The sequence below is a fragment of the Amblyomma americanum genome, chromosome 3, assembly GCF_052857255.1.
Source record: "Amblyomma americanum isolate KBUSLIRL-KWMA chromosome 3, ASM5285725v1, whole genome shotgun sequence".
In the NCBI taxonomy this organism is placed as follows: Eukaryota; Metazoa; Arthropoda; class Arachnida; order Ixodida; family Ixodidae; genus Amblyomma; species Amblyomma americanum.
The window spans coordinates 66241036-66254634 of record NC_135499.1 but is presented as its reverse complement, the minus strand read 5'-3'; the positions used below and the strand labels follow the sequence as shown (position 1 = coordinate 66254634).

The 13599-nt window shown below is 46.2% G+C and overlaps 1 pseudogene; it reads right to left on the bottom strand.

Moving 5' to 3' along the window:
* Positions 1–2066: 2066 nt before the first annotated feature.
* Positions 2067–5800, bottom strand: LOC144123793 (uncharacterized; annotated as a pseudogene).
* Positions 5801–13599: the final 7799 nt, after the last annotated feature.

Below are 13599 nucleotides of genomic sequence, written 5' to 3'. Positions count from 1 at the left end.
AAGTGTTACCCTGGACTGTTTCATGGCTTCTGGATACACGCCAGTTTTTAGCACACGGATATACGTGGGAATGTACCGAGACAATAAATTATGAGACGTACTTCAGCGGCTTTGCTTGCATATTAACACCTAGCGCTGTACTATTATTCAGAATTCAGTTTCGTGTGCTGGCTCTAACAATAAACTTTTAACAGTGCCATTTCCTTGCGAGCCTAAAACCGGAGTGGTACTGTCTTTTGCTCATTATTAACAAACCGTTTATTGAAGTGTTCTGCTAACACTTCGCCGGTTATTTAACTACCATGGTGGGATACGTTTTTCGGCGAACGGCTAGTATTGGACCGGTTGAGGACGCTATGAATAATTTTCTGGGCGGCAGTTGGGTTACGGCGAGCGATAACAGAGTATACATCTTCAAAACTTTTCTTTGTTCTTGCTACCTTAAAATCTGGCAGCGCAGTGGACAGACTTGTGCGCAGAAAGGCGTGGTACAAATACTTGTCTTTATTTTGATTATGGTTTCCTAGTTCTTTTTCGATAGATGATCGGTTTTAGGAGGAAAGTGTTTCTTATATATGTTCACAAATATAGCGATAAACTGTGTATATGCGTCGTATGCTTTTGTTGTTTTAAATATTGGTGAGCAGTCATAAAACGTAATGGCATGTTTTAATGATCCTAAAGCTTGGTTTGTTACTCTGTACAAAGTGATCAGGTTCTAGGGACTAATTTTACGTTGGGTGCCTGATTCGTAGAACATAAAAACAGGACAGTGACCGCTTATATTCGATTTGACTCTACCAGTATTTTAATTAATGTGTTTATATTTGTGGCGACTAAAACAAGAATGGTAGAGGTAGAAAGCGTAACATGGGTAAGTGTCTGAATTGCATTTATAAAACCCAGATAATTATTGCGATCGGATCATTGGAAGTAGTAGTATTCTTACTTATGTTGATATTGAAAGTCCTTTTACAAACGAACAAAGTTGTTAGCGCGAATGTACTCTAGAAGTAACTCGAAAAAAGGTAATAAATATTGGTGAGCAGTCATAAAACGTAATGGCATGTTTTAATGATCCTAAAGCTTGGTTTGTTACTCTGTACAAAGTGATCAGGTTCTAGGGACTAATTTTACGTTGGGTGCCTGATTCGTAGAACATAAAAACAGGACAGTGACCGCTTATATTCGATTTGACTCTACCAGTATTTTAATTAATGTGTTTATATTTGTGGCGACTAAAACAAGAATGGTAGAGGTAGAAAGCGTAACATGGGTAAGTGTCTGAATTGCATTTATAAAACCCAGATAATTATTGCGATCGGATCATTGGAAGTAGTAGTATTCTTACTTATGTTGATATTGAAAGTCCTTTTACAAACGAACAAAGTTGTTAGCGCGAATGTACTCTAGAAGTAACTCGAAAAAAGGTAATAAATTCGGAATATTTCCACTTGGAGGCCAGTACGACTGACAGGGTTTCATGTTTGTATTTAAGGGTTAAAATTTCAGTCTTCGCTACTATTGGAAAATTCAGGCACTATTTCATAGGTAATACATGATTTTTGATAAATGGCAACCCCACCTCCTCTTTAATTAAGAGGACTGAGAAAATAATTGGTTTGGTTGATGAGGGTTTAACGTCCCAAAACGACGTTTGGTTGATGAGGGTTTAACGTCCCAAAACGACTGAGGTTATGAGGGATGCCGTAGTGAAGGGCTCCTGAAATTGAGACCACCTAGGAGTCTTTAACGTGCACCTACATCGCACAGTACACGGGCCTCTAGAAATTCGCCTCCATCGAAATTCTACCACCGCAGCCGGGATTAAACCCGCGTCTTTCGGGCCAGCAGCAGAGTGTCATAACCACCGAGTCACCGCGGCGGACTCAGAAAATGATTGGTGTACGCTTCGAGATGCAACATGGTAGAACTTTGTACGAGTTTTCCGTTAACATTGTAGTGTTGGGCTTGAAAATAAATTCAGCTAAAATTCGCAGTCTCATCCCTATTGTTAACAGCTGATCGGGTATTTATGTGCAAGACCTCATTCTGCAAAGGTGTGTTTAAGAGAAGGGACTGCAGAAATGTAAACTCTTCATATTACACTTGTTTTAGCTATGGTAGCGCTGAAAGGCTGCTCAACAAATCTTGAATTAGTCACGTTCTTTTTTTTTTGTATGGAGTCTGTGCTGTCCGCCCGTCTAGCATAGATGTTTTCTTTCCAGCACCACGCTGACTTCCGCTTGCTATCGCGCATGCGCTTGATAGCCACGCAGAGTAGCTTTTTCAAACTGGAGCAAAGATGCTCGTACACATAAATTGGTTCGTCTTTGTCGAATGCTATGTCAAAGTTTGTGAATGTTCTCTTTGATGACATACTGTATCTCTATGTTAGTATTACTTGAGTATTGCTTTTGATAAACTAAAAACGTTTCTTTTTTTTTCATCTTATGTTCTAAAGTTTCAAGTTTCAACCGAAGCATGTCGTTCACTTCAGTCAACTTACTGTGTTTCGCAAGTTCGTTCTCAAGTTTCTTTTTCTGCTGTTCCTCAATTGTCTCGCTAGCAACTGATCGATTGAAACCACGTTTAATCCACATTAGAATGCGCCGAAGGTGCTTCGGTGGAAGGAAAAGGGGGTATTGCAAAGGAGAAGGGGTATAGGCTGTCTCCGTTTTATTAAAACTTCCTGGAAGCAGCAAAGTGGAGGATGCGTGCCTCTCGTGAGCGTTGCGGAGCCTATTGCCGACAAGCAGAGCCGCCGAGACTTGGATGAACACGAGGAGTGCCCGCCAAAGCTCGATGGCACGATCCGGAGACGAGGTATCAGGGACGGCCCGGGTCCAGATAGAAGAAGGCCATGGTCCCCCCTTACTAGTGGCCAGTGCTTGAAGACGAGGTGGTGTGTAGAGAGGACATTCCCATTAACAGGTGACTCAAATCCGCACGGCAGTTGCACCTGGAGCAGAAACCAGATACAGGTGGCGTCGTGACGCCCCGATGAAAACGGTTCAACACGGAAGGAGTAAGAATGGTGCCTCTTTGAATCAACCGCAGCAGGACCGATTCTCGTCGCGTGAATACCATCGTGGGAAGCTCATTTATAGAGAGGGGGTTGCCCACTATATACCGTGAGGTAGGCGGCGCGATGTAGTTTCGTCTCTTGCCTCTCCGCGATCTGATCTGCAGCCTCAGGTGTGGTAGTGACGGAAGTAGGAAGAGTATCGGGAGCTCTGGCTAGCACGGTCGAGAGATGAGTGCGTGGTAGTCTTTGAGCCTTCTCCATCCCAGGGATACCACATTTCGCGGGAACCCAATGGACGGTAACGTGCTGACCGCGTTCGCGAAGCAGGCATGCGTTATGCCTTATCTTCTGCATTACACCGTCTATATAAATAACGTTGGCGCATACCCGGTAGGCAGCTTGAGAGTCCGTGTACACACGATGGTGAATGGTGTCAGATTCAGAAGAAACCGCGGGAGCTGATTCTAAATAGTCTAAAATGACCATTAGCTCGGCTCGGATACTGAAGGGCACTTCTGCCGATATATGGTGGTATCGGCCCTGATTCTCGGTTCTCTGGTCGTACCACGCAGTGGCATAGCAAGTTTGGATGCTGCCGTCAGCAGGAAGTGCAGCGTCCGTGTGCACAACACGTTTAGTTTAGGGCAGTGAGCTCGTAGCCCTAACATGCCTCATGGCATAAGCCCGGCGCCGCATTCGCTGATGCGCATCCATATGTAGTGGAAGTGGCTTCCCTTCAGTGAGTTGCGTGGTTTCCCACGGCGGCGTCTTGCTGAGCAAAGTGGGAAATGTCTGTACATCGTTCCCGAGGAGCAATAGTGCGTGCCGCGAAGTCTCGTCTGCTGTGTGTGGGTGTGCATGTCGAGGAGCTCTGAGGAGCTCAAGGGCTGTTTGTAAGGCATCCTCCTGCTCGCCAATGGACCCCTGATGTCTGCACACGGTGACGTCGTCAGCATAAACCGCCTGCTTTAGGAGAGCAGAAAGTTGGGCTAGTTGGTTGAAATGCATACTGAAGAAGTTGGCGCGGAAAAAACGAGGACAAGCGAGACAAACAAAGACGAGCTTTAGGCCCGTTACGTTCGCGAGGCGCCTCGGTAGCTGGTGCATAGCTATATTAAGCAGTGTTGGGAAGATCGCCGCATCCTGAGGGACGCCTACTAAGTTGGGGAGGGTAGAACGGGTGTCCTCACCAACTTGGACCTGGTAGCTGCGCTCCTCTAGGAAACCAGCAATCAAGTTGTATATTTTTCCTATCAGACCGAGGTCGCGACTTTTCGTCAGGGTGGTGCTGTGTGGGACGCCATCAAAAGCCTTGCGTATGTCCACGACAATAGCCCGTGGGCGGACTGAGTTATAGTCGAGGATGTTCTCTTTGAGGCGGAGCAGTACATCTTGTGTGGATAGTCCAGAGCGTAATCTATACTGTGTAGGGCTTTGAAGGTTGTGATCTTCAAGGTACCCATTAATCGTGTGTTGATGATGCTCTCCATTACTTTGCGGGCGCAAGAGGTTATGGAGATGGGACGGAGATTGGATAAGGTATGTGGTGGCTTCGCAGGCTTAAAATTAACGGGTTTGACCACCGAAAACTTCCAAGTGGAGGGCAATACCCCAGCATCCCAGACTCGGTTAAACTCTTCAAGGAGACCTAGCTTGTACCCGGGGGGCAAATTACATATATGGGCCACGCACACCTGATCGGCTCCCGGAGTACTACATGCATTAGAGAGAAAGAGAATGAAAAGGAAACGCAGGGAGGTACATGCATTAGAATGCTGCAGGGCATGCTCCAGCTCGGGCATGGTGAAGGGATTGTTAAGCGGGTCGCTCTCTTCAGAAGACTCATCCTTGTACGTGGCGTCTGAGGGGCGAGGCGTCTGCGAGAACACTTGAGCGGCCTGTTCGGCGAGTTCCTTAGCGCTGATTCCTTCTCGGAGTGCAACGCGCGCCGCCCCCTCGTAAGTCGCGCGCTGGCCGAGGAGGGAACGCAGGATGGCTCAAACTTAAGACGTTTGAGTTTGCCCTTTGATGGAGTTGCAAATTTCCATCCAGCACTCTGATTCAAGCCTAATGGTATAATGTTCAACGGAGCGTTGTATGTTACGGAACTTCTTTTTGTGAGGGGCAGAACGGCCAGACTACCTGTATTGTCCTTGAATCCGGCGCCTTCTATTGCATAAGGTGAGTAAATGCCGGTCAGGCATGGGGTGGTCAGAAGAAACACGTTGGCTCTTGGTGGCTCTTCGTTGTGCTTCGCACAGCTCTGATCCCAGCTGGTTAATGTGCCGGGCTGGAGGCTACTGCCCCAGTACCTCATGGTACTTATACCATTTTGTGATATGGCTTAGCCTTGTGGTGGCATCTGCTTTCATCTTCGTGTTGGCGTGGCCTGTGCGAAAACGTATAAGATCAAGAAATGGTCACTTCCCAAAATAGGAGAAGAAGCTAAGGTCAACAGGTGCCACCTGATTAGCCTTATTACTCGTATTTTCGGGAACGATGTAAATGAAGATGACGAGGATTGCGCGCGGTAGTGAGACTTCACCCGGCAACTAACGACGCTTAGGGCCGTGTTGCATAACGCTTGCGTGTCTAGCTGCACACGTACTGCTCCCCTCCGCACGTACAGTGCTGTTTCTCGGGTGTAGCAAGATCTTCAGACGGGGCGTATCCGTCATAGCCCATTATTCGCAGCACTGGGCCGTTGACCTCCAGAAGGGCAATAACTAATGGACTCTTATCGTCTTGCTTGCTGAGGAACCGGGCGATCATGTCCGCCCTCTTGCTGCGAACCGAGCGACAATTCCACTGTAGAACGGTTGCCTACGGCAGTGGTCCTGCAGAACCTGCCATGGTTAGGCTGTGTGGCTTTATAGGCGGTGAAGTTTGGTGCTGACTGAGGAGTAGGTAGAGTGGGTGCTGCCGTGATGGTCGGATGATTAGTGCCAAATGGGAACGTGCCCGAAAGCACAAGACGCTCATAGATGGTATGGACGCTTGTTTCTATAGCTCAACTAAAATTCTCGGACTCATTCATTCTTGCCATTCATTCTTCAAGATGCCGCTCGAAATCTTGGGGTGTCATTGGAGTGGGAAGACGTGAATTATCGCGGGGCTGCGAGGACACTGTCGCTAGCTGAGCTACTTCCTTTCGTGACGACTTTGCCGGTCCTTCACAAGCAGACTGCTTGGCGGGCGCACGAGGCGAACTCGAAATTGACAAGGCATGTTCATGACTGGCTTTTATATGTTCGTTCGTCTGTTTAACAACTTTAGTGTAGGTGTTTTGGCTGCTTTGAAAGTGTGCGAGGGCTACCTTTGGGCCGGTGTAGAAACTGTGCCGGTTTGGACGAGTTCTCGAGTTGGCTGTGCTGACGTCCCTATGCATGCCGTTCCTTACGTTTCTGTTTTGTAACCGGTTTATGCTGTTGTGCAATTTGTTTGTGGACTTGTCGCTGTTTCGCACAAGTTTTGACCATGGCCAAATGAGAACCCTCGCAGTTTCGGCATTTCAGTTCTGCGTTCGGGCACCGCGTGCCCTCTTCGTGTAGCCACAAACCGCAGGTGGAGCATCTTGCTGCCACCGCGTTATGGCATTGCTCCTTGCGATGACCAATCTTGCGACATATATCTGAAACCGCAACTCGCAGACGGTACGGAAAAACACGACACGCAAATGACCGCGGTCCGACTTTGTGAGGTAGGCTGTTACCTTCAAAAGTGATCATGGCAGTGCCTGTGTCCCCAACTGGGCGCGCCTGCAGGATTTTGCACTTGCGGCAATGCAAATAGCTGACGAGTTCCTCAGAAGTCATAACCAGAGTTTCTAATGATTATTGTGATTTGATTATGAAGAGCGGTTTCGTATGCTTGAAACGGCATGTTCTTTCCATTGATTGTCAGGGAGTCTATAGCGAGAAGTGCGTTTTGCACATCGGGTTCCACCGCGTCAACAGCGAGCTGGTTGTTCTGGCTTAGGTAGCGGACTGAAAACTTCGGTATCGCATCTTCCTCCGAGAGACGAATATAAGCCGCAATATGGCGCGTTATGAGTCTGTCTATACGTATAAAGTGCTTCAATTAAGTGCTTCAAATCAGCAATTATCGGTTAAGAAAAGGGTCAAAGAAACAAAGAGAGCTCTGTGGAAAACAGGGATGCTGACGAAATCGGCACTGGGAAGATACAGGATCTTTATGCAGGAAATTGCCAAAGAAAATATCTGTGATAATTGAAGGGGAAGCTCTTTGTTGTTTGAGGCCAGGGCGGGAGTTTTGCGGACTAAGACATATATAGTCAGGTACCACGAGATAGACAGGTTGTGCGTAGCGTGCGGAGAGGAGGAGGAAACGGCTGAACACTTGATACTTTTCTGTAAAGGGCTTCACCCTACAGTGGAAAGCAGCAGGGCTGATTTATCCAAGGCATTGGGGTTTAAGGGCACTGAAGGGAAAGTAGATTTTAAGCGGGTAGAAGTAGCCAAGCGAAGGTTATCTGATTGTTGGCTAAAATCAAGAGAAGAGTAAAATTTCATACGCCATGGCTTGGTGGCTTGAACCACCGCCCGATTTAAAGGGTTAAGCCTTATCCATCCATCCATCCATCCATCCATCCATCCATCCATCCATCCATCCATCCATCCATCCATCCATCCATCCATCCATCCATCCACCCACCCATCCACCCATCCACCCATTTATCCATCCATCCACCCACCCACCCACCCACAGATCCATCCATCCATCCATCCATCCACCCACCCATCCATCCACCCACCCACCCATCCATCCATCCATCCATCCATCCATCCATCCATCCATCCATCCATCCATCCATCCATCCACCCACCCACCCACCCACCCACCCATCCATCCATCCATCCATCCACCCATCCATCAATCCACCCATCCATCCATCCATCCATCCATCCATCCATCCATCCATCCATCCATCCACCCACCCACCCTCCACCCACCCATCCATCCATCCATCCATCCTGCGATGGGCGCGTCGTCTGATATTCTGAGGAGCGCAGTGGATGGTGGCTAGCGTGTGTTAAAATGTATTAAATGAATGCATACGAAGTTTTCGCCTTGATCTCTTTAACGAAACAAGACGATTTAGTAGCATTTAAAATCTTAACTTTAGCCGGGCACGTTAAGGACTTGTTGGCAAATGGCTGCTCGTCTCTTCCAGGGAGCCGAAATAGTGAGGGAATGCTGCGTTCCGTCATGGAAGCTTAATATTTCGTTGTTCCGTCTTCTTTTCCCGTACCTGCATGCACGCCGGGGCAAGTTTGTTTCGTTAGCCTTCTAAACGTATTTAGCGAGGTGATATTACGAATTAAATAGACTTCGCATTCAGGCCGAGGCTACGAAATTCAGTAGGCGTTTCAATTACTTCCCCAGAATGTTCATCACTCAATCTTTTCTTCCTTAAAAGAGCTGTTGAAAGAAGCCAAGAGGAAATCTCCTAAAAAGGTGCTTTTCTACTGCAGTCGATGCTGAAAGGTGAGCACAAAGGGGCTCGCACTTCGCGAAATTTAGTGCAGTCATTGCGACTTCAGCCGTAATGAAGCGGACCTGCAAACTATTTTGCACTGCTGCATATTACCCACGTGAAGAATATTAACAAGTAAAACTACCAGGAAGCAAGCGCGTTTCTTCGATTTCACCATGTCGAGCCACGAAAAGAAGTGCTTTCAGTTTCGGCCGAGATATACACCCAAAAGCCGATCGCGCCGGTCTAACATTCTTTTCTATGGCGTTCCTGACAAGGATAAGGCTGAAACTTGGTAAGTCTCTGAACGTCTTGTTAACAAATTTTGTTCTGATAAACTTGGTCTTACTCTCCCTTCATTATTCCGGGCTCACCGCACAGGCCGTTTTTCAGACGACAAAAACCGGCCTATTATTGTTAAGTTGTTCAAAGAAAAAGAAGTTGAATCTGTCATGAGTAGGGGCTACAAGCTCAAGAATACGAACTTCAGTATTTCACGCGATTACTCTCACATTGTTCGCAATAAACGCCGCCAACTACTCACGTATGGAAAATCAGTAAAATCAGAAGGTGACAAAGTGCGTTTGGTTTTTGATAAACTGTATATCAATAGTGAGTCTTACTTCTGGGATAACGAAGCCAATTGTGCAGTGTGGGTGTCTCAAGAGTGGCGGAGACGTTCCAGTCTTCAGAAATTGACAGACAAACCACCCTTGCGGTCACTTGCACGGCCCTGCGCTGTTTGGGTACAAACTTCCTCTACACCAACATAAGGAGTGTTCTTTCTTAAAACGTGGCTCTTTCTTCACTAATCGATTCGAGCTGTTCATCGATCATTGCGCTTACCGAGACGTGTTGAAATGACACGATTCCTGACAATGTCCTTTTCACCTGCGATTCTGAATCTAACATATTTCGTTTTGACCGCGTGGGCCGTAGGGGTGGTGGTGTACTTTTAGCAGTTAAGAAAGAGATCACCGCTTTGCTTATCGACGTCGCGTCGTGCCTGGACTCAGTGTGGGTTCGCTTGCAATGTGGCCCTTCTGCTATTATTATTGGTGTACTCTGCCGGCCTCCTGACATAAGCACTTCATTCTTAAGTGAATTTTATCGAATATTAAGCGAACTTGCTGCTCGTTTTCCGAGCTCAAGCTTCCTGTTGCTAGGTGATTTTAACTTTCCGACAATTAACCGGTCCTCATTATTTGCTCCAACTAATGATCCGGAAGCTCGGGCTTTCCTCCAGTCTTGCCTGTTCTTCTCATTGCAGCAACTGATCTCTGAACCGACGCGTTGTTCTGCCACTTCTGCAAATGTTCTGGATCTTGTCTTAACCAAGAATTCTTATCTTTGTTCTAATATTGCGCTCTTAGAAGGATTTTCGGATCTTTCCATAATCACCGGAAAGATTAATTTCACTCTCCATAAAGAAATAACTCGCAAGAAACAAATCAGGTGCTACAACCGAGCCAACTTCGATGAAATTAACGCTGAGATGACTGTTTTCTCTGAGAACTTCCTTCTCGATTTCTTAACACGTTCATTAGAGGACAACTGGAACCTTTTCAGCAACAAACTTGCTGCACTTATCGACAGATTTCTACCTGTTATCGGTATACCACATACTAACCCCGCGCCCTGGTTTAGTAGACACCAACGTCGCCTGAATAATAAGAAAAAGCGTCTTTACAGACATACCGACAAAAACACGCACTCTGATTCCTGGCAACGATAAAAAAGTGCGATAAAGATTATAAGACGGCGTTTAAATCTGCTCGTCGCCATTTCTTCACCTACGATTTACAAACAATGTTAAAAAATAACCCTCATAAATTCTGGCAGACGATCAACCCTTCGAATCATTCTCTTACCAATGCCGAAGGCGGCAGCGTTCCGGTGGCTGAATGCGCACAAGTTCTTAACTACGCATTCACATCAGTCTTTACCCGAGAAGAGGTTTATTCAGTCCCTGTTACTAAGAATCATTCTAATACCTTAATGTCCGAAATAGTTATTAGCAAGACTGGTATCTTTTCTTTACTAAGGAAACTTAAAACGACATCAGCGTCTCATCACCTTGGTTTTAATAACAAAATACTCAAGAACTCCTCTGTAGGTATCCATCGCATCTTGTCCGCTATTTTTTTTTTCAATCCCTTTCATCTGGTTTGGAGCCACGCTACTAGTGCCTAGCTAATGTTGTGCCTATTTTCAAGTCCGGTGATCATTCTGTACCACTCAATTCTCGACCAATTTCATTAACCAGCAGGATTGTAAACTCAGAATACGTGATTCATTCGCAGGCTTTTAACTTTTTGGAACAACACAACAGCATCTTTAAATACCAAATGCTTCCGTAAAGGGTACTCGTGCGAAACGCAACTTACTGGTTTCATACACGAACTTCATTCATCTGTTGATGCTGGAATTCAAGTCGACTCCATATTTCTTGTTTTTTCCAAAGCTTTCGACAGGGTACCTCATAACCGGTTATTAACGAAATTAACATTTCTTAATATTCACCCTCTTGTTATTGCATGGGTTGAAGCTTTTCTCTGTTCCAGGTTTCAGTTTACCAGTGCCAATAACCATAATTCGTCTCTCAGCCAAGTACATTCTGGCGTCCCAAAAGGAAGCGTGCTCTGCCTTGTGCATTTTTTATATATATTAACGATTTACCTAACTCCCTTTCTTCCCGAATCATACTTTTTGCCGAGGATTGTGTAATTTATAGCAAAATTTATACTAACGAAAATCGCCTAGCCTTACAATCCGACCTCGAGACAATAACAGCATGGTGCTCTACTTGGCTCATGCAAATTAACCTTTCCAAAACAAATTTGTTTTTCACTAACCAATTGTCTCGATTTCAAACAGCGTATTCTTTAACACTCCAGTCGAGTTGGTAACCACGTATAAATACCTCGGTCTTCACGTTCATTCAGACCTAACATGGAACCACCACATTAAACTTATTCTTGCATCTGCTAATCGGTATTAGGCCTCTTAAAACATAACTTAAAGCATGCTACCTCTCACCTCCGATTACGTACTTACACCACTCTTAATCGACCTGAAATTGAATATGCTCCGTCTATTTAAGACCCTCATCAAGAATATTTAATAAATAACATCGAATCATTGCAGAATCGCGCAGCTCGTTTCATCTACTCTGATTATTCACGTCATAACAGCATCACAGCCTCTAAGAAACGCGCTGATCTGCAAGCTCTATACCCCCGTCGTAAAGTTGCGCGCTTATCACTTTTTCATAAACTGTATCATCACTCAACGCTTCATAATTACTTTTTTTCTTTGCCTTCCTCCATGTTCGACCGCCGAGACCATCTGTTTAAAGTTAAGCGGTTGTTATGCCGTACATCTAATTATGCACATTCATTCATTCCACGCACTATAACCAACTGGAACGCTCTCCCTTCAGATGTTCCTAACACCACTGATCCGGAGAAATTTTTTAAAACTAATTTCTGCCACTGCTTTGGCCTAACATCTTTTGGAACATTGTTAACTTACCAGTGCATTAGAGTTTTGTCTTTATTTCTGTTATTGATGATTCTCGTTGTTTTATTTTCATGCCGTTGTAGATAGGCATTGTATAACTTGTATTAACTTTACTCTGTTAATGTTTCGGTTCCTTATGTCGGTTTTGTATTTTTTTCCAATGATCCAAATGCTTTTATCGGTTTTTTTCGTAGTTTCTTGAATTTTTGGCTTATTTACTTCTTTCTTTTGATTGATTGCCTGTACTGGCATCTCCCCTATGTAATATCCTGAAATTGAGGACCTTTAGGGGTATTGTGTAAACACATATAAATAAAAGCTCAACCCCGAGCATCCTGCCCTCTTTGTACCCCAGCTGTAGAGCGCACGCGAACTTATCAATACATAGACGAAATCCAAGCAGTGAGCATGAATAGCGACGCACGGCTAGAACCAGCCGCACCCGGCGCAGACGAAGCGAGGCGCGAGCCATCGTGGGCTAGATATGCAGCAAACTACCACATGACCAAGCACAGCCAACGGGCGTGGTACTGACACAACCCTAGAGACGGCGCTCGCGTCTCTCAGAGTAAGGCGGCGACGGAACAGGGGCCGCATCCCCGGAGCAAGTTTCCCAACTGTCCTTATCTGAAAACGTTGGTCTTTGCCAAAAGCAACCGCGCAGGCGCGCCGGCGGCCGGAGCGGGCTTGTAGCCGAGCGACGGCACTGCAACCTTCGGCGCTGGCCGGCGCTCCCCAGCTGCGAGGCTAAACTGGCTGTTGCAAGCCTGCGCCCTCGCTCAGTATAACAGCACTCGAGAGGCGCGAAATTGCTACTACCTGCTTACTTCTTATCATCTAAGGAAGGAGGGCTTACGTCACCCAGTTTACAGTCGCAGCCGGAGAGCAGCTGCGCCGCTCGGCTGCTCGGATACTTTTGGCAAAGACGGTACATACTAAATGCCAGCAGTGGTGGTAAAAACCTTATGGTTGGTTTATGGGTTTAAGGGGGTTTACCGTCCCAAAGCGACTCAGACTATGAGAGACGCTGTTGTGAAGGGCTCCTGAAATTTCGACCACCTGGGGTTCTTTTACGTGCACTGACATCGCACAGCACACGGGCCTCTAGAATTTCGCCTCCATCGAAATTCGACCGTCGCGGCCGGGATCGAATCCGCGTCTTTCGGGTCAGCAGCCCTGCGCCAAAACCACTGAGCCACCGTGGCGGCTCAAGCTTAACAAAAAAATACCCTTATGATTTACATGCTCGGTTGCTAGATATGGCTTCGGATTTTTTTCACTAAGTGGTCGGGATAGCCGTTTGCAAAAAGCTCTCGCCGTACCATTTTAAGAACGTCTTGCATTTCGTCGTTTACATAAAACCACATTAAAAGGCACTTGGCCAGTGCAGAAGTACGTAGCCACACTGGCATAAAAATCGACGCGGTCTAAAATATTCTCTTCACCGTAAAGAACTCTCCCTTTAGGGCTTTTATTACTGTTCATATCATACTGCGCTTGACGTTGTCACACTAGAGAGGGGTTTTAGGACAGGCGAGAAAAAATAGGAACC